Source organism: Bombina bombina, chromosome 8 (genome assembly GCF_027579735.1).
Source record: "Bombina bombina isolate aBomBom1 chromosome 8, aBomBom1.pri, whole genome shotgun sequence".
NCBI lineage: Eukaryota > Metazoa > Chordata > Amphibia > Anura > Bombinatoridae > Bombina > Bombina bombina.
Genome location: NC_069506.1, coordinates 127,456,822 through 127,477,409, shown reverse-complemented (window position 1 = coordinate 127,477,409; position 20,588 = coordinate 127,456,822). Strand labels below are relative to the sequence as shown.

Sequence of the window (20,588 nt, the reverse complement as noted above, 5' to 3'; positions counted from 1 at the left end):
TATTCTTGCTGATTGGTGGATAAATTCATCCCCCCAATTAAAAAGTGCTCTCCAGAGTTCTGAAGCAAAAAAGAAGCTTAGTGCTTTCTTTTTAAAATAAAGATAGCAAGTGAAGGAAGAAAAATTGATAATAGTAGTAAATTAGAAAGTTTCTTAAAATTGCATGCTCTATCTGAATCTCGAAAGAAAAATATTCGGGTTCAGTGTCCCTTTAATCAAGTGAAATAAATTATAGACAAGGGAAACAGTAACAGTAGCTAGAGCGCTGATTGCAGAACAATACAAACCGTAAGCTCACAGAAAAATTGACTTTTGAAGTGGGAAGAGGAGCGTGGGGTATTTGAATTTCATATCAATATTAAAAAGTAAGTTACAAATGGGTACTGACTGTCTGGTGCAAAGTTAGGATTACTCCTTAGGGGCATAAATTGAGACATTTCTATTCCAGCTTTGAAATGCTTATTAATTTTTTCCACACCCACAGTGCGTCCTTTATAGGTATGTTGTTCTTTTGATTGGTTTCCAATTCCTTTCTTTTTGCATATGGTAAATATGCCATATCTAGAGGGGTTGTCGCTCTCTGTTACAGCTCATGCCATACCACTGACCCTTTACCCAATATCCTTTTTATATTCTATCTCATTAAAGCTGCCCAGCTATAAAATTGTATATTTGGTAATCCCAGTCCTCCCTGTATTTGGGGAGCGTGCAGTATTTCCATTTTTATTCTGGGGTTTTTATTATTCCATATAAAATTTCTAATCAGAGTATTGATATGTTGCATATCTACCTTTTTAAATAAAAACGGAATCATTTGGATAGGATATAATAACTTAGGCAATATAATTTTTTCTAGCTGAATTCTACCAGTTAGGTTGAAATATAGTTTTTGCCAAATTTTCAAATCTCTTTCCATTTGTTTTATTATTGTATATCCTATTAAAGGGACAGTCTAGGCCAAAATAAACTTTCATAATTCAGATAGAGCATGTAATTTTAAACAATTTTTCAATTTACTTTTATCACCAATTTTGCTTTGTTCTCTTGGTATTCTTAGTTGAAAGCTTAACCTAGGAGGTTCATATGTTAATTTCTTAGACCTTGAAGCCCACCTCTTTCAGATTGCATTTTAACAGTTTTTCACCACTAGAGGGTGTTAGTTCACATATTTCATATAGATAACACTGCACATGAAGTAATCTGGGAGCAGGCACTGATTGGCTAGACTGCAAGTCTGTCAAAAGAACTGAAAAAAGGGGCAGTTTGCAGAGGCTTAGATACAAGATAATCACAGAGGTTAAAAGTATATTATTATAACTGTGTTGGTTATGCAAAACTGGGAAATGGGTAATAAAGGGATTATCTATCTTTTTAAAACAATAAACATTCTGGTGTAGACTGTCCCTTTAATCTCTGGGGTTATCTTTATACCTAAATTTGTCAGTTAATCTTTAGCTATTTCAAATGTAAAGATATTTTAATTATTTACTTTATTAAGCCATAGTATTTTAGATTTTGCTATGTTTATTTTATAGCCTGATATTGAGCCAAATGTTTCAATATTATTTATTATATTGTTTATGTGTTTCTGTTGATTTGATATAAATAGCAACATATCGTCGGCGTATAATGCCATTTTGACTTCTTTGTTGCCTATTTTAATGCCAAATTATATTCTCTTTAATAAATATACTAATGGCTCAAGAGTTAAATTAAAAAGGAGGGGCGATAATGGCCATCCTTTTCTAGTGCCCCGCTGTAGTGGCACTAGCTTGGATAATTCTCCGTTGATGATAATACTCATCTCAGTTTTAGTGTACAGTCTCTTAATGAAATTTTAAAAAGCAGCTATTAAATTCATACTTCCCTAACGTGTTTATCATATGGGGCCATTCCACCCTGTCAAAGTCCTTCTATGTGTTGAGCGACAGCAGGAAGGCCTCCGCCTGTGTGCCTCTGCCATCTTTCTGCCTATCTTGCCTGTATTTTGTCATTAGTATAGTTCTAATATGTGTTACAGGTGACCTCCCGTGTATGGACCCTACCTGTTCTCTCCCAACAATATCAGGTATTTTTTTTGTTTGTTTTTTTAAATCTTTATTTATCATCCATTTTCATTTACAAAAAGAAAAAGGTAAGAGCAGCAAATAAAAATCATAACATTTATGCAATACATTGCTAATACATTGTTCAGAAAGTATTGTCACAAATAATTTTCATACCAAAAAATAAAACAGAATTGTACAACTTAACCTTTTATCTTAATAGATAATCTGTCCTACTAGAAAGAGTCAAAAGCCAAAAAAATGGATAATTTTCTGTACATATATAAGATCGAAACAAGACTAGACAAAACAAACAAGATAAGACACATCTAGACAAGAAAAAAAAAAGGGGGTAGTGGTAAATTATATCAAGTTTTGCCGCCAATGCGACGGAAAGCAATCCAATTGCAGCAACTGAAGGAAGATAGGGGAGGCACGAAAGGGATTTAAGTCTTGCATTTATGTCTCAATAGGAAGAGATAGTATAACTTTCTCCCATTTTAAGAGGAAAAGTTTTAATTTATTGTCAGTATATATCAATGGGTCTTGTTGTTCAACTGTCGTTTGATACATGTTTTTAGTGAAAGCCGCTATAGTTGGGGCTTTATGGTCCTTCCATGTTTTTAAAATCATTTGTCTTACAAATTAATTAGCTGGGTATTTTGAGAACTTTGTGGGATAGCTAAAAAAATACAAGTTGTATATCCAAATTGAAATTAATAGGGAGGAATCTATTTAGCCAGAATGTAACTTGAGACCAGAGTTTCTGAATTTTAGGACATGAGAAAAAAGCATGAAGTAAGTCTGATGCTGGTCTACTACATCTGGAGCATACGTTATTACCCAGGGGATACCATTTGGCCATTTTTTTAGGGGTGATATAGGATCTATTTAATATTCTGATATGTGCTTCCCTAAAAGAGTTTGCTTTTGTTAATTTAGTTACATTGAGAAAACTTTCACTAAAACGCTTAAAGTTTAGACTTGGAATGTCTGAGCACCATTGGTGGAAGAGACCTGTCATCTTAACTCTTGCCTCCTGTGATACTAGAAGATTATATATAAATGACATAGAGTTGGAGCCCAATTTAAAACATTTAACAGCAATACCAAGGTCCCCCAGCGACCAGGGTTTATAATCTAGGAGTCTGTTAGATGTAATATAATGTCGCACCTGTAGGTACGCAAAGAAATGTTTTTTCTCTATATTAAATTCTAAGCTTAATGATTCAAATGATTTGACCACTTTAAGATGGGGATCGATTAATTGGTATATAAACTTAAGACCATTTTGTTTCCAATTTTTAAATGCATTAGATTTAAGTGCAATATCAAATTGAGGATTGCCCACTATTGGAAGGTATATTGACATACCTTTTGTCTACTTTTAAAAAAATTACAGACCTTATTCCATGCCAGAAGGATATTACTTTAGTATGCTCTTTGTATTAAGAAAGACTTTATTTGAATATAAAAGAGCTTTGATAGAATATGGGAAAACCAAAGCTGCTTCTTCTACATGATTGGTAATAAAATCTGATTCAGAGAGCCAATCCAAGGCAATCTTAGTTAATGATGCCCAGTTGTAAAACTTAATATTGGGCAGAGCAAAACCACCGTCTTTTCTAGAGTGTGATAGTTTATTAATAGAGATACTGGGTTTCCTCTTACCCCATAGAAACCGCAAGCAGTTGGAGTTACATTTACTGATATCTTGAGCATGCAGGAGTATTTGAAAATGTTGTATGGCAAAGAGTAATTTAGGGAATAGAATCATTTTGATAAGAACAATTCTGGCCGATAGAGATAGGTGTAATTTAGTCCAATTATGGAGAAGAAGAAAGTATTTTTTGCCATAAGGGAAGAAAGTTGAGCTCATACAATTCATTTGGGTTTTTAGATAGAAAAATGCCAAATTATTTAATTTTCTGATCCACTTGAATAAAAGGATTTGAGCGTAGACTGCCTTGCTTTTTAACTACCCATAATAGTTCTGATTTTTGGAGATTGATTTTATAACCAGAGAACTTACTAAATTCGGAAATAGTGTCTAACAAGCGTGGTATATTTATTTTAGTGTTCCCCATGTAAAAAAGAATGTATTTTTTTCCCGAGTAGGATACCCTCTAATGCATTTCTACATAGGACAGCTAGGGGTTCTAGTGCCAAATTAAAAAGTGGTGAAAGAGGGCATCCATGTCTAGTACCTTTTGTAGAGTGTTATGTTTGGTGAAAGATTCCCATTTATGCTTAGTTGTGATGCTGAATTTTGATATATTGATCATATAAAACTGGTAAAGCAGCCAGTGAAGCCAAATTTACCTAATGTAGTGAATAAATGGTCCCAGGATATAGAATCGAAGGCTTTAACCGCGTCAATGGTAAGTAGCACAAAATCGTCTTTGATATGTACCTTATTTTTGAGGAGAGATGTAAATTGCTCAATTAGTACCATAGTTAGTCTGATGTTTTTCTGGGAAGATCTCCCTGGCATGAAACCTGTTTGATCTGAGTCTATTATTCCTCCTATAATACTTTTCAATCTTTTCGATAGAAGATTTGTTAATAATTTGTAGTCGGTATTGAGCAGGGATATTGGTCGGTAAGAATCCATAGAATGAGGGTCTTTATCGTTTTTAAGAATAAGAGTGACATTTGAGGCAGTAAAATATCTAGATGGTTTAATTCCTTGCATAAAGTACTTATTGAGAAGGTTAAAAAAAAGAGGAGAAATTTGCTCCTCTAGAATTTTATAAAATTTGGCGGTATTTGACCTGGGCCAGGAGCCTTGCCATTTGCTGAGTTATGGATAGCTTGCATAACTTCTTCCAAAGTAATATACCTGTTCAATACTGATACTTGCTCTGGTGATAGCCTTGGTAGCTTAACTTGACAATATCAGGTGTTATTGTGCTGAGTCTATTTGCTATGATTTCCATTAATATTTTATAATTGGCATTAACCAGGGATAATGGTCTATATGATTGTGGAAATTATTTGCCAGGAGTTACATTTAGAATTAACCAGTAATTTTTCCTGTTTGAGGGTACATTTTTCATGCAAAAAACTGGGACGGCAATGGTGTCAAATGTGGCCCCCGTCATATGCCTGTCTAGTCATGGATGCCATTGAGGAGGAGAAATTTGTTTATAAAAATCCATTGTTTACACAATTTTGCCAGGGTTGGTTCTGCTACATAGACTATTTGTTTATCGTATGGCGAGGCCCTCCTGAGCACCTTTTGGAATTGAAAAAAATATAGAGTATGCTGTTCCTTTTTTGAAATTTAGTAATAAGGTAGACTAGAGCTTCAACAACTAATCAATATAATTGACAATTATCGATTATGTAAATAGTTGTCAATGAATCTCATAATCGATTAGTTGGTTTGCAGTTAGCTGTTTCACTCCAATGAGCTCCCGCACATGGTATTGTGTTTTATGGGTATGCCCTTAGCTTAAAGGACGTTGACAGACGTTTACTTTTCACTTTTTCAGGACAGTATAAGTTTACAACTACTCCTGGCTTATGTGCAACCCAGAAATAAAATAGGAGTCATTATTTGGATTGTTTATATTAAATCAGGTGATTTGGGACTATGCTTTGCAAGATATAGTGCTTAGCTTGTTATTTACACCTAGCCCTAGAATGATGGGATTTGTTATTTAAATTGATGTGCACTGTTATCTGTTTGCACAATTATTAGCGGATTGCTTGCTATTGCTGTTTATATGTACTGTATAGATAAATGTGTAAGGCTTTGTCCTGTTATTGATATATAGTCATTAGCGCTTTTTAATTAAAAAAAAATTAACCTCAGATTTATCTGTTATTTTAAGAGCGGACTAGATATTTTTTCCTCATCTTATAGCTGGTTATTTACCATTGCATATAAATATTCAATATATTTTTATGTTAGAATGAAGTCGAGACTTACTTTAAGACAGGGCTCGACAAACCCAGGAGCCTGGGAGCCACTGGCTCCTAGAATTTTACCCCTGGCTACTAACTTTTTGAGTTATTCTCCATATGTCTATATACAAATCCAACGGTCTGGCTCCTAAAAATATACCTGGCTCCTAGATATTCTTACAGGCTCCTAATTTTTAAACACGTTTATCAAGCACTGCTTTAAGAAGCCCCTTGCCAAGTAGTAAAAACATTTGCATTGGTGGAGAGTTAACAAAGATAAATATCACACCTTGGTGAACTTGACAAAACCCTACTTATGCATCTCATGCACCTCAACACCATCTGAGCTCCTCTTCTCTGCTGCAGGTAAAATAGTTTGCAAAAAAAGCAAGGAGCATGTGGTCATGTTGGACATTTTTGCATTTCAATGCAAAGATTCTGAAAGAGTGAATAACAGAATGTTATAAACAGTGATTGTCTACCTCTTTCTAGTTATACCTCTTTTAAAACCGTTAATGGTTTTGTTTCACTTAATTATAAAAGTGCTGTACTGCTTAAAAATTGGACAAACGGTTGTGTCAATGTAAAGTTGTAAGGTTTTAGTCTGAAGTTTATGTGATGAGAGTGGGAGGTGACGTCACCAAAAGGACCTTAAAAGAGACACCACATTAACCCCAAATCTCGTCCACACTGCTCTAATTAACAATTTCCCTGCTGCCACCACCAAAACTTTTTAAATTAAAGGGGAGTTTTGGGGAACCCCTAAAAACTCACACTATTTAATAATTAGGTAACGTGCCTTTAACCTTGTCTCAACAGGAGTGTGAATTCGGATATTAGAGCCCAAAAGACAGAATGAGATTTTCTACGTGTTTAATAAAAAAAATATCAATACAGGTTACACAGTGCAAAATTATAAAGACATTCAAAATAACATACAATTGCAGAGCTACAGTTCTTTAAAAAGAATAGGGGACATAAAAATAATAGAAACACAATATCTTACTTATTATCAAATTCCTTTAGATATGTGGAGAATGCCGGTCCTGATGTTAGTGGTCTGGTCCACAGGGCAGTTCTGCCTAAAAAATCTTTCTCTTGCATGCTTGAATCAAAGTTTCTTTGTCTTGTCAAAGACAACGCCCGGGTTATAATTTACAACGAGGGCAACCAATGCAAAGTCTTAGCTCCCACTATCAGTCTCCAAGGGGAGGAGCGTCTGCATTTCTACACACAGTTACACTACTAAGAAGGGGGGTTTCAGCTTACAGCTTTTCTGAAGGCAGTTTTCACACACAGGAAAAAGCAATTCACATTAACCTTTTCCAAGCTGAGAACACAATGCCACCTCTGCGGGGTAGCCAATCCAGGTATCACAACAATTCCAACAGCAAGTTACTGTTCAGCACTCTGTTTTTGAGGTTATTTATCCGTGCAGGCTGCAAGGGTCCATACCAAAAAACCCAAAAATAAGTAGAAAGTTCAAGCTGCAGCAGCACTGAATAAAAAGATTTTTATTTTTGCCAAAAAGTTAATACAACGTTTCGGACCAACTGTCCTTAATCATGTATAAAATCACACTGACACATACAGGCTTAAAATACCCTTAACCCCTCCCATTCAATTATAATACACACCTGTGATAATCTATCTACATCAGTTAACTCCACCTAGTGTTCACACACCTCTTTTCTTAGAGGTTCTCATATAACTTCACAGTTGATTTATCATTGTGTGTACACAACATAGACATTCTAAATCAAAGATACCTATACTTTTTGTTAGCTCTAAGAACTTTTTAGACCTTTTTTAAGCCTTTACCTCTTATATTAAAGGGACAGTAATCAGAAAATACTCCAATCCATTTCTCTATTCATACCTCCTGGCCACATATTGCCTAATGTATAGATCCAAAACAATTCTTTTTGCTGAAGTTTTTTCTCTCTGTTGCCCCCCCTCCTGGGTTTCTCTACATGATCTATAATCTGAAATCTAATTTGACTCAGACTATGCCCAGCTGTCAAAAAATGGTGAGCCACAGGTGCATCTACATCTCCTTTTCTTATGCTACTCTTGTGTTGGTTCAACCTCTCACGCACCTTACGGGTGGTCTCTCCTACATAGCCCCACCCACATGGGCATTTGATTAGATACACAGCATATTCTGTGTTACAGGTGAAGTACCCTCTAATCAAACATTTCTTGCCTGTACGTGGGTGGCAAAATGTAGAGCCCCGCACCATATTGTTACAGTTAGTACAATTTAGGCAGGGAAAGCAACCATTGTTTTTTTTGTCAATATACCTCTGCACTTTCATCTTACCAGGTCCTATATCTGCCCTAACCAGGGTATCCTTAAGATTTTTACCCCTCCTGTATGCAGGCATTGGTGGTACTTGAAATTCCTTCACTTTAGGGTTACATTCACTTAGTACACTCCAGTGCTTTCTTATAATACCTTGTATTTTATCACTAAGGGGAGAAAAATTACTCACAAATACCATTCTATCTGTTTGATCCTTTTCTTTATTATTTTGTTGTTCTAACAACTTAGCCCTCGGAATGTCTAGAGCGCTATTTATGCCCTCCTGTATCATTTTAGATGGATAGCCTCTCTTTGTGAGTGCATTCCCTATCTCACTAAGTCTCTCCAGTGCCAGACTCTCGTCTGATACTATGCGTCTTACACGCAGAAACTGGCTCTTTGGTAGAGATTTAGTGAGAGTGGGAGGATGTGCACTACTGTAGTGTAATAGATTGTTACAATCTGTTTCCTTTCTATACAGATCTACTGACAATGAAGTCCCAGACTTATAAACTTTGGTATCTAGAAAGTTAATGCTTTCTTCACTGTGGACAAGTTTAAATTTAATATTAAGGGTAGCGCTATTCAAATCCTTAAAGAACTGTTCCAGGGTCCCAATGTCGCCCAACCACACACCGAACACATCATCTATATAGTGCCACCATGTGGCGCCATATAGAATAAATAACCCTGCATATTTCAAGTACCACCAATGCCTGCATACAGGAGGGGTAAAAATCTTAAGGATACCCTGGTTAGGGCAGATATAGGACCTGGTAAGATGAAAGTGCAGAGGTATATTGACAAAAAAAACAATGGTTGCTTTCCCTGCCTAAATTGTACTAACTGTAACAATATGGTGCGGGGCTCTACATTTTGCCACCCACGTACAGGCAAGAAATTTTTGATTAGAGGGTACTTCACCTGTAACACAGAATATGCTGTGTATCTAATCAAATGCCCATGTGGGTGGGGCTATGTAGGAGAGACCACCCGTAAGGTGCGTGAGAGGTTGAACCAACACAAGAGTAGCATAAGAAAAGGAGATGTAGATGCACCTGTGGCTCACCATTTTTTGACAGCTGGGCATAGTCTGAGTCAAATTAGATTTCAGATTATAGATCATGTAGAGAAACCCAGGAGGGGGGCAACAGAGAGAAAAAACTTCAGCAAAAAGAATTGTTTTGGATCTATACATTAGGCACTATGTGGCCAGGAGGTATGAATAGAGAAATGGATTGGAGTATTTTCTGATTACTGTCCCTTTAATATAAGAGGTAAAGGCTTAAAAAAGGTCTAAAAAGTTCTTAGAGCTAACAAAAAGTATAGGTATCTTTGATTTAGAATGTCTATGTTGTGTACACACAATGATAAATCAACTGTGAAGTTATATGAGAACCTCTAAGAAAAGAGGTGTGTGAACACTAGGTGGAGTTAACTGATGTAGATAGATTATCACAGGTGTGTATTATAATTGAATGGGAGGGGTTAAGGGTATTTTAAGCCTGTATGTGTCAGTGTGATTTTATACATGATTAAGGACAGTTGGTCCGAAACGTTGTATTAACTTTTTGGCAAAAATAAAAATCTTTTTATTCAGTGCTGCTGCAGCTTGAACTTTCTACAATCCAGGTATCAACTACTCCACATGATTGTATCATGACACCTCCCCTTTTAAAATGGTGGAAATAGGGGGTCAGCCAACGCTGATCCCCTATGTCAACCTAAATCCTAGTCTTTCCTCATTCATAAGACCAGATCTGCCCTTTCTGCACACTCTCAGCATTCATTTGCTCCCTGTAACAATTAGCATCAGCTGACACAATTTCTCTCGTGGAGGGCATTTCTTTGCAGGATATTACACATTCGCTCTCACTCATAAAGGGATCTAGCACCCCTTCAGGGTAACTCACTAGGGGACAAGATAAATTCTTGCTATGCTTAGGCCAGATACTCCACTGTTCACATCTACCCCAGTATGCTCTGTAGGAGTAGCAGATTCATTAGTCACTGCAGCTACATCTCCCTCCCCCTCTTCTTCACATCTGCCATTCCTGTAGGGGAGGTCCACAGCCACCCCCAGGGTCCCATCTTGTTTTACTCTCTGTAACAGGGCAGGATGTACTCTTACCCCTACACCAGCCATGCCATTCACTCCTCCTTGCATATGCAATGCTGGTTCTAGCACAGAAGGGTATACACACTTAGTCTGCCCTTCTGCACAGCCCTGCTGCTCTCTCACATTCCCACTGCATCAGGTAAATCATCATTAACCCTAGGCTCTCCCTCCCAGTGCCCAGGTTTAGTAGAAGCAACATTGTTACAAACATTTTCAATGCATCCCTCCCTAGGCTCTTCCTCCCAGCACCCAGGTTCAATAGAAGTAACATTGTCACAAACATTTTCAATACATCCCTCTTCATCAGAACAAGACATTACTGGTGTACACAAAAGCAGAGCTGCATTAACCCTCAGCCCCCCCCCCCCTCCCAGCAATCATGTTTCAGGGAATTATCCTTTGGTGGGATACCTCCAGCTCTGGTGCAGCTAGCAATGTGTCCATCCCCAGCCTCCCCTCTAGGTCCCCCAAAGTTTCACACAGCACCTCAGTTGGTGCAGGGCCCTCTACTGGCCCTTCCAGTTTGCAGGTGTTGTCTTCTGTGGCGCACTGACAAAGCATCCGGCCCAAATCATCGCCCAGCAAAACATCAACAGGGATATCCGCAGAAATCCCCAGCTCCCGCAAACCCTTTCCCACACCCCAATCAAGGTACACTCGTGCCACAGGCACTGCGGGGCAAACTCCCCCAATTCCTTGAATGGACACAGTCCTCCCTGGTATAATGTTCAACCGGCTTTACCATTTCAGGATGCACCAAGGTAACCAAAGCTCCACTATCCCTGAGTCCTGTTGCCACCTGATCACCCACAGATACCCTCTGTAGGTTATCTCTCCGCTTTTGCCTTGGGAACCCACCCACAAACAAAACAGATGCTGGTTCCCCAGCCACATTCCCACCCTCATGCTTCTTTTCTGGGCAGGTGAAACTCAGATACCCCATCTGGTTACAAGTGAAACAGTGGCGGGTATCCCCCTGTCCTGGTGTGGCCCCTGCCCCTCTGGCTGTAGATGAGATGGTCTCTCTGCTACCTTGTTTGCTCTTTTCCACTTAGGAGACACAGCTTGAATAGCTGCCTGCCTTGTTTCAGGTGCTCTGTTGTTTGCGTAATCATTAGCCAGATCTGCAGCCTCTGCCACTGTTTTGGGCTTTCTGTCCAGAATCCATACTCTGGCATCAGGACTTCGCATTTGCATGAACTGCTCCAGGATCATCAAATCCTCCAAAGCCTCATGAGTGAGGACTTTTAGGCCCCCAGTCCATTGCTTAAAAATCAGACCTTGGCTGTGCAACATATTCTGTGCAGCTGTCATCTGCACTTTGGTGAAGACTCCGAAATTTTTTCCTGTAGAATTCCGGAGTGAGGTTAAAACTTTTTAATAAGGCTGTTTTTATGGCCTCATAGTCCTGGTCATCCTCCCCTGGAAGTGAAGCAAATACATCCAGTCCTTTAGCCTTCAGGCGAGGAGCTAAATAGCGAACCCATTGCTCTGGGGGCAGCTGATACTGCTTGCATACCTTCTCAAATCCCCTCAGAAAAACATCCAAGTCAGTGTCTCTTTCCAACATTGGAAAATACTCCAGGCGGGGCCTTTCTGTTGCTGTTTCCCCGCGTTCACTGGTTTGGGGAGACAGGCTGGTTCTGTTCCTCTGCATAACCTCCAGCTCATGTCTCTGTTGAGCATCCTTTTCCTCTCTTTCTCTCTTTCTCTTAGCTGCTTCTTGAAACTTGAGGATAAATTCCATTCTCCGTTTAGGATCAGCATCCCCCAAGTACCTGAGTGCTGTTTGTAGCTCAGACTCCTTTTCACTCACAGGGGTAACAGCAGTAGGTATCATCTCCTGGGTTACCAGTTCCACAGTAACCCTCTCTGTGCCTGTTTCCTGCTCTGCTGGAATGTCATCTGCCTGCTGCAGTTCCTGGACCAACTGCTCCTTTGTTTTGCCAAAAGTTGCAATGGCTCTCTCCTGACAAATTAGCTCCAGGGATTCTTTCAGCATCTTTCTATATGCTTCCATAATGAGAGTAGCAACAAACAAACAAGAGGAAGGGAAAAAGAATTGCTTCTTTGCACTGTATGTCTCTCTAATTAGGCACTGAGTTCTGTCTTTGGGAAATTACACAAAAACATGTAATTTATTTTAGTACTATACAAATAGCACTAAAAATCTCCTAAATATCCCACCGCTGCCAGCCAGTTTGTGACGAATCAAACCTTCTCAGTGTCACAATAGAGGGGTGTGGGCATGAAGGGGTTAATGGCACACAGCTCTGGTTCCCTTATCCTTGCAACTCTGCAAAAGGACCTTAAAAGGGATACCACATTAGCCCCCAGATCTTGTCCATACTGCTCTAATTAATAATTTCCCTGCTGCCACCACCAAAACTTTTTAAATTAAAGAGGAGTTTTGGGGAACCCCTAAAAACTCACACTATTTAATACTTGGGTAACGTGCCTTTAACCTTGTCTCAACAGGAGTGTGAATTCGGATATTAGAGCCCAAAAGACAGAATGAGATTTTCTACATGTTTAATAACAAAAATATCAATACAGGTTACACAGTGCAAAAGTATAAAGACATTCAAAATAACATACAATTGCAAAGCTACAGTTCTTTTAAAAGAATAGGGGACATAAAAATAATAGAAACACAATATCTTACTTATTATCAAATTCCTTTAGATATGTGGAGAATGCCGGTCCTGATGTTAGTGGTCTGGTCCACAGGGCAGTTCTGCCTAAAAAATCTTTCTCTTGCATACTTGAAACAAATTTTCTTTGTCTTGTCAAAGACAACGCCCGGGTTATAATTTACAACGAGGGCAACCAATGCAAAGTCTTAGCTCCCACTATCAGTCTCCAAGGGGAGGAGCGTCTGCATTCCTACACACAGTTACACTACTAAGAAGGGGGGTTTCAGCTTACAGCTTTTCTGAAGGCAGTTTTCACACACAGGAAAAAGCAATTCACATTAACCTTTTCCAAGCTGAGAACACAATACCACCTCTGCGGGGTAGCCAATCCAGGTATCAACTACTCCACATGGTTGTATCATGACAATCCCTCCCTAGGCTCTCCCTCCCAGCGCCCAGGTTCAATAGAAGTAACATTGTCACAAACATTTTCAATATATCCCTCTTCATAAGAACAAGACATTACTGGTATACACAAAGGCAGAGCTGCATTAACCCTCAGCCCCCCCTCAAAGCAATCATGTTCAAAGGAATCATCCTTTATCCTTTGGTGGGATACCTCCAGCTCTGGTGCAGCTAGCAATGTGTCCATCCCCAGCCTCCCCTCTGGGTCCCCCAAAGTTTCACACAGTACTTAAGTTGGTGCAGGGTCTTCTACTGGCCCTTCCAGGTTGCAGGTGTTGTCTTCTGGGGCGTACTGACAAAGCATCCGGCCCAAATCATCGCCCAGAAAAACATCAACAGGGATATCCGCATAAATCCCCACCTCCCGCAAACCCCTTCCCACACCCCAATCAAGGTACACTCGTGCCACAGGCACTGTGGGGCAAACTCCCCCAATTCCTTATATGGACACAGTCCTCCCTGGTATAATGTTCTCCAGCTTTACCATTTCAGGATGCACCAAGGTAACCGAAGCTCCACTATCCCTGAGTCCTGTTGCCACCTGGTCACCCACAGATACCCTCTGTAGGTTATCTCTCCGCTTTTGCCTTGGGAACCCACCCACAAACAAAACAGATGCTGGTTCCCCAGCCACATTCCCACCCTCAGGCTTCTTCTTTTCTGGGCAGGTGAAACTCAGATGCCCCATCTGGTTACAAGTGAAACACCGGCGGGTATTCCCCTGTTCCGTTGTGGCCCCTGCCCCTCTGGCTGTAGGGTGTAGATGAGATGATCTCTCTGCTACCTTGTTTTCTCTTTTCCACTTAGGAGACACAGCTTGGATAGCTGCCTGCCTTGTTTCAGGTGCTCTGTTGTTGGCGTAATCATTAGCCAGATCTGCAGCCTCTGCTACTGTTTTGGGCTTCCTGTCCAGAATCCATACTCTGGCATCAGGACTTTGCATTTGCATGAACTGCTCCAGGATCATCAAATCCTCCAAAGCCACATGAGTGAGGACATTTAGGCCCCCAGTCCATTGCTTAAAAGCAGACCTTAGCTGTGCAACATATTCTGTGCAGCTGTCATCTGCACTCCGAAATTTTTTCCTGTAGAATTCCAGAGTGAGATTAAAACTTTTTAATAAGGCTGTTTTTATGGCCTCATACTCCTGGTCATACATCCAAGTCAGTATCTGTTTCCAACATTGGAAAATACTCCGGGGGGGGGGGGGCCTTTCTGTTGCTGTTTCTCCGCGTTCACTGGTTTGGGGAGACAGGCTGGTTCTGTTCCTCTGCATAACTTCCAGCTCATGTCTCCGTTGAGCATCCTTTTCCTCTCTCTCTCTTTCTCTCTCTTTCGCTTTCTGCAGCCTCTCTCTTCTTTTATTTCTCTCGCTGCAGCCTCCCTCTCTGCAGCCTCTCTCTTTCTCTCTTTCTGCAGCCTCCCTCTTTCTCTCAGCTGCTTCTTGAAACTTGAGGATCAATTCCATTCTCAGTTTAGGATCAGCATCCCCCAAGTACCTGAGTGCTGTTTGTAGCTCAGACTCCTTTTCACTTACAGGGGTAACAGCAGTAGGTATCATCTCCTGGGTTACCAGTTCCACAGTAACCCTCTCTTTGCCGGTTTCCTGCTCTGCTGGAATGTTCCTGGACCCACTGCTCCTTTGTTTTGCCAAAAGTTGCAATGGCTCTCTCCTGACAAAGCAGCTCCAGGGATTCTTTCGGCATCTTTCTATATGCTTCCATAATGAGTAGCAACGAACAACAAGAGGGAGGGAAAAAGAACTGCTTCTCTGCACTGTATGTCTATGTAATTAGGCACTGAGTTCTGTCTTTGGGAAATTACACAAAAACATTTAATTTCTTTTAGTACTATACAGGGAGTGCAGAATTATTAGGCAAATGAGTATTTTGACCACATCATCCTCTTTATGCATGTTGTCTTACTCCAAGCTGTATAGGCTCGAAAGCCTACTACCAATTAAGCATATTAGGTGATGTGCATCTCTGTAATGAGAAGGGGTGTGGTCTAATGACATCAACACCCTATATCAGGTGTGCATAATTATTAGGCAACTTCCTTTCCTTTGGCAAAATGGGTCAAAAGAAGGACTTGACAGGCTCAGAAAAGTCAAAAATAGTGAGATATCTTGCAAAGGGATGCAGCACTCTTAAAATTGCAAAGCTTCTGAAGCGTGATCATCGAACAACCAAGCGTTTCATTCAAAATAGTCAACAGGGTCGCAAGAAGCGTGTGGAAAAACCAAGGCGCAAAATAACTGCCCATGAACTGAGAAAAGTCAAGCGTGCAGCTGCCAAGATGCCACTTGCCACCAGTTTGGCCATATTTCAGAGCTGCAACATCACTGGGGTGCCCAAAAGCACAAGGTGTGCAATACTCAGAGACATGGCCAAGGTAAGAAAGGCTGAAAGACGACCACCACTGAACAAGACACACAAGCTGAAACGTCAAGACTGGCCCAAGAAATATCTCAAGACTGATTTTTCTAAGGTTTTATGGACTGATGAAATGAGAGTGAGTCTTGATGGGCCAGACTGATGGGCCCGTGGCTGGATTGGTAAAGGGCAGAGAGCTCCAGTCCGACTCAGACGCCAGCAAGGTGGAGGTGGAGTACTGGTTTGGGCTGGTATCATCCAAGATGAGCTTGTGGGGCCTTTTCGGGTTGAGGATGGAGTCAAGCTCAACTCCCAGTCCTACTGCCAGTTTCTGGAAGACACCTTCTTCAAGCAGTGGTACAGGAAGAAGTCTGCATCCTTCAAGAAAAACATGATTTTCATGCAGGACAATGCTCCATCACACGCGTCCAAGTACTCCACAGCATGGCTGGCAAGAAAGGGTATAAAAGAAGAAAATCTAATGACATGGCCTCCTTGTTCATCTGATCTGAACCCCATTGAGAACCTGTGGTCCATCATCAAATGTGAGATTTACAAGGCGGGAAAACAGTACACCTCTCTGAACAGTGTCTGGGAGGCTGTGGTTGCTGCTGCACGCAATGTTGATGGTGAACAGATCAAAACACTGACAGAATCCATGGATGGCAGGCTTTTGAGTGTCCTTGCAAAGAAAGGTGGCTATATTGGTCACTGATTTGTTTTTGGGGTTTTTTTTGAATGTCAGAAATGTATATTTGTGAATGTTGAGATGTATTATTGGTTTCACTGGTAAAAATAAATAATTGAAATGGGTATATATTTGTTTTTTGTTAAGTTGCCTAATAATTATGCACAGTAATAGTCACCTGCACACACAGATATCCCCCTAAAATAGCTATAACTAAAAAGAAACTAAAAACTACTTCCCAAACTATTCAGCTTTGATATTAATGAGTTTTTTGGGTTCATTGAGAACATGGTTGTTGTTCAATAATAAAATTAATCCTCAAAAATACAACTTGCCTAATAATTCTGCACTCCCTGTACAAATAGCACTAAAAACTCTCTAAATATCCCCACCGCTGCCAGCCAGTTTGTGACGAATCAACCCTTCTCAGCGTCACAATAGAGGGGTGTGGACATGAAGGGGTTAATGGCACACAGCTCTGGTTCCCTTATCCTTGCAACTCTGCAAAAGGACCTTAAAAGGGATACCACATTAACCCCAAATCTCATTCACACTGCTCTAATTAACAATTTCCCTGCTGCTTCCACCAATACTTTTTAAATTTAAGGGGAGTTTTGGGGAACCCCTAAAAACTCACACTATTTAATAATTAGGTAACGTGCCTTTAACCTTGTCTCAACAGGAGTGTGAATTCGGATATTAGAGCCCAAAAGACAGAATGAGATTTTCTATGTGTTTAATAACAAAAATATCAATACAGGTTACACAGTGCAAAATTATAAAGACATTCAAAATAACATACAAATGCAAAGCTACAGTTATTTAAAAAGAATAGGGGACATAAAAAATAGAAACACAATATCTTACTTATTACCAAGTTCCTTTAGATATGTGGAGGGCTGCCATTCCAGATGTTTAGTGGTTTGGTCCCAAGGGCAGTTCTGTTGCATACTTAAACCAAAATCTCTTTGTCTTGTCAAAGACAACGCCCTGGTTATGATTTACAACAAGTTCAACCAATGCAAAAGAGTCTTAGCTCCCACTATCAGTCTCTAAGGGGAGGAGCGTCTGCATTCCTACACACAGTTACACTACTAAGGAGGGGGGTTTCAGCTTACAGCTTTTCTGAAAGCAGTTTTCACACACACAGGAAAAAGCAATTCACATTAACCTTTTCCAAGATGAGAACACAATACCACCTCTGCGGGGTAGCCAATCCAGGTATCAACTTTTCCACATGATTGTATCATGACACCCCTCAAATGTTTGTGCAGGTTCTGATCATGGTAAACTTGTGTGGGGAATATCCATCTATTGGATTGTCTCGGGGATGTGATTGTGTCTATCGTTATGGATACTGGAGCATGGTCTGAAATGGTTATAGGGTCAATTTTGATCTCCTTAATGCGGGAGCAGAGCGTCGTCGAGACCAACAAAAAGACTATACGAGATAATGTGGTTTTTTAGTATTAATGTCTCTCTTTTAGATCCTGCCCAAATGTGAGTCTTTGAGGTATTACTATCCAGGTTGTGGAATCTGTCTGCAGGTGTGTGAGGAGCTATATTGTAATCCCCTCCTGAAATTATTGGGAGATTTGACAGCTGCAAAAGGCTATTCTGTAGCTGAATAAAAAAATCTTTCTTTTTGGTGTGTGGACCATAAACCCCACACAATATCAGTTGGAGAGTTTCAATCTGTAATTTGGCAATCAAGTATCTGCCCTCTGTATCCGCCATTGTTTGTAGTATTTTGTAGTCTAGACCTTTTCTTATAAGTAAAGCCACCCCTCTCGCTCTATTTCTTTCATATGGAGTATATATCACCTCCCCTACCCAGCTCTGTTTGAGTTTTTGGTGCTCTAAGTTTGTGAGGTGTGTCTCTTCTAAGATCGCTATATCTACTTTCTTTATATTAAGTTGTCTCAGAATTGCCTTTCTTTTTATTGGGGACGTTATCCCACCTACATTCCAGGTGGTCAGTTTCATCCTACTGTAATAAGATAGTCTGGCCTGCGCCCAATGCTTCAACCAGGAGAACCTCTGTATATATTATGTTATATGCGATAGACAGAGCTAGCAAAGTTATACAGTACTTACTTTTGTGTAGAGGTCAAACAGGACTTTCCCCTTCCCTCCCTCAGGAGCAACACCACCAAGCCACCGCTCAATTCCTAGTTCTGAGTCTTGTTGAGGGGACAAGCGAACAAGTGAACAACTTAATCAATCCCTGAAACAAGAACTGCTGTGCCTCTTATCCCCCTAACTGTTGAACAGCATAACATTAATTTTAGTAAACCAAAATTACAAAAAATACAATAATCTCCATAGAGAGGGTCTTATTCCCCCCCCTCACTTGTAAAGGATATAGACTGTATGACTGAGTCATTAGGTGTGTTAATTTTCTTCATAGCCACGGCATAGATCTTTTAATTTGGTGGTTCTAAGCTCTCTTCTTCCCCAGGTGTAAGTTGTTCTTTTTCTCTTTACAAGTATATTTTTAGTTGTTGCGGGGACCCGAAGAAGATTGGGCTCTTTGTTGTTTGGAGCCGTTACCTTGCCGGATACAGCAAAACTGCCGTTCTGCCCTGCTCCAGTAGTTGTGTGCAGTAGGGTGAAAATTATTTCCTCCTACTCGCTACCTCCGCAGAGTAATCCTGGAACAAGTATACTCTCATTCCTTCAAATTCTAGGGGTGAGGCCTTTCTGTACGCCTGCAAGATGGCCACTTTGTCTTTGAAGTTGAGATATTTCACCATGATCTGCCTTGATTGTTGATTGTTATCTCCTTGGATTTCCTACTCCTATGAGCTCTTTCTACAGTGCATGGCTGGCAGGAGTTGGGCATCTTCAAGAGGGTTGGTAGAGTGTTTTCTGCAAATTCTACAAGTTGGGTGTTTGGAAGATATTCTGATAGTCCCACAATACGAATGTTTCTTTTTGACCTATTTTCGAGGTCATCAATCTTAGCTATCAGCTGCTTGGTTTGTAGTTGGAGAGTGTTTACGTTAGATTCTGTCTCCCGATGTCTTGTATACCCCTCTGCAACTTTCTGCTCTACTTGCGTGAGTCTAGTGTTAAAAGACTTTACTTCTGCTGTGAGCGAGTCCATGCCTGTTTGAAGCTGTTCTATCTTTGGTAGGAACAAGGCAGAGATCTGCGATACAATTGGATGAGTGTCCATGAGGTTATAATCTGGTGAACCTTCTGGATATGGTGGGGTAGGTTGCGTAGTATCTCCTTGATTCTTTTTCTTGTCAGCGTTCTTTAATCTATTCAACATAGTGGCTGTTTTTTTTTTTCTATACGAATTGTAGTATTTTTGCATACAGAAGTGCGGATTTCAGAGTTCTTTTAGTGGATGAATACAAACGTCTCAAAGTGATATGATCTCAGAAAGAAACCAGGATTTGTAAGGCAGTGGCCAAATATGCAGCTCTCCTACTCCTTACTGCTGTCTAGAAGGGATTATTTTCCACCCCTTTGTTTTGTGATTTAGAGAGCGAGATTTAGCATCGCAGATCTTAACGTAGTTAGCTGAGCTACTATGCTATGTATATAGAGGGTATGTATTTCATACAGCCGAGTTTTATTCTGCAGGGGGTGAGCGGGGGGGATGAGCCCATGTCTTCTAGTCTTTCATGTCTCTCTTAGGGGTTTTCACCAATAAAAGAAACTTAGGGATGGCAGTGTGTGAATCTGATTCTGATTTGTGTCTGTCAGATAGCGAATTACCACCTCTTGAGCTCTGACTTCCTGTCTTAGGTAAAGCAGTGATGTGTTACTGTTATATCTATCTATTGAGTCTGTTTTTATCAGTTTAATCTTCTTCTTGTTTTAGGAGCTCTTTGAGACTCCAGCTTGGGCCTGCAAGGGTTAGTCAAACTGTCCCTGTAGTAGAAGATTGACCTGTCGTAGTAAAACCTTGTGCAGATTATTTATAAAGCCAGATAGTGTGTGTAATCACCCAGGTCCTCTAAGCTTAGATGTCGTGAGGTCCTTCACTTTAAAACTGCTTTACTGTGGCGTGATGTTCCTGCCTGCTA

At 40.2% G+C, this 20,588-nt stretch overlaps 1 protein-coding gene across 3 annotated transcripts in view; it reads left to right on the top strand.

Moving 5' to 3' along the window:
* AP5B1 (adaptor related protein complex 5 subunit beta 1) overlaps positions 1 to 20,588 on the top strand; it is a 75,640-nt gene that overhangs the window by 5,093 nt on the left and 49,959 nt on the right. The window contains exon 2 of one of the 3 annotated variants that reach the window (XM_053690569.1): positions 2,021 to 2,068. The exons of the other annotated variants lie outside the window; for them this stretch is intronic. The gene's annotated coding sequence lies outside the window, so the exon portion shown is untranslated. The remainder of the gene's footprint in view (positions 1 to 2,020; positions 2,069 to 20,588) is intronic. 3 annotated transcript variants of the gene reach the window in all.